This window comes from Macrobrachium rosenbergii, chromosome 7, assembly GCF_040412425.1.
Source record: "Macrobrachium rosenbergii isolate ZJJX-2024 chromosome 7, ASM4041242v1, whole genome shotgun sequence".
In the NCBI taxonomy this organism is placed as follows: Eukaryota; Metazoa; Arthropoda; class Malacostraca; order Decapoda; family Palaemonidae; genus Macrobrachium; species Macrobrachium rosenbergii.
Genome location: NC_089747.1, coordinates 3,046,118 through 3,047,500, shown reverse-complemented (window position 1 = coordinate 3,047,500; position 1,383 = coordinate 3,046,118).

The window sequence follows — 1,383 nt, the reverse complement described above, 5'->3', positions numbered from 1 at the left end:
GTTTCAAAGTAGATTTTATAATCAAAACATTAGTAGCAAAAAATAACTTCCAATAAGATAGTTCCAGATCTCATTGAACCTCAGGCAAAATTCTAAATTACCTTTCGTTTTGCTTATGTTGAGCGTCCTCTCTCTCATTCTTGTAGTCTCTTACTTATTACCTATGTACAGTGAGGTCTCTCAAAGATAACAAGGTTCTCATTGATTTACACTGACTCTCATCAAAGCTACAATGGTCATCAGCGATATGATGAGTCTGAGAGAGAGATAAGAGGTTTACAATGAAAACAAGTAAAAAATTCGCCGAAATTTCTTGGGCGCAGTCGAGTTTTCTGTACACCGTATAATGCTGTACGAAACTTTCAGCCACGGCCCATGAAACTCAGCCACGGTCCGGTGGTGGCCTGTGTTGTTGGTACTAATAACGGTGACAGAAGTACGATCATGGCTAAATTTAACCTTACATAAAATAAAAACTACTAAGGCTAGAGGGCTGCAATTTGGTATGTTTGATGACTGAAGAGTGGATGATCAACATACCGATTTGCAGCCCTTTAGCCTCAGTAGTTTTTAAGATCTGAGGGCAGACAGAGAAAGTGCGGACAGAAAAAAGTGCGGACGGACAGACAAAGCCATCTCAATAGTTTTCTTTTACAGAAAACTAAAAGGAACTTTATAATGAAAAAAGCTCTGGAGGATATTCATACATAAACTCTCAAAGAACAATCGGGATGAGCTACACAAGAGCAAATTTCCAGATGAAGGATAATCATAACTTTGGAGCGAAGCAAAAATTAAGAAAAATACTGCACGAGAAGTAGAAGGCACACCATTAAGCTCTCAAGCAACCCCTGCCTTTGAAGACGCGAGTACTCCCAAATGTTTCTTGGTGATGACTCAATAGGTTTGGTAGAAAGTAGGGCCATATACTGCCCTGAAATGGAAGACTGCAGTATGTGCAAAAATCCAAAACTGAGAAAAATGGTAGATACTCCCTTGCCTCACTACTGATTTTGTAGGTACTGCAAATGGGACCCCTTAAATACTCGTGGGAAGCATCGAAGAACCATTCTGAAACTACCGTAACTTGTGTATTAGTGTTTCACGAGCCCCGTAGGTGGCAGATCTCAATTTCGAAAATTTTGCAGATACTGCAATTTTCCATTTTAGGGCAGTATGGTCATCTGCATCATAATCATCTAAGGAGTTTGGTTTTGCATTGGAAAAGGAATAGAGGCTTTTTCAGAGACTAATATAATGCTTTTAGAAGGATGTTCAGTTAGGTAGGTAAGTAAAAATATTTGGAGATGTTGTAGTTATAAAGATGGTGATGGAACTCGATTAAAAAAAATAGTCTGATTATTAAATTTCATGTAACCAAGT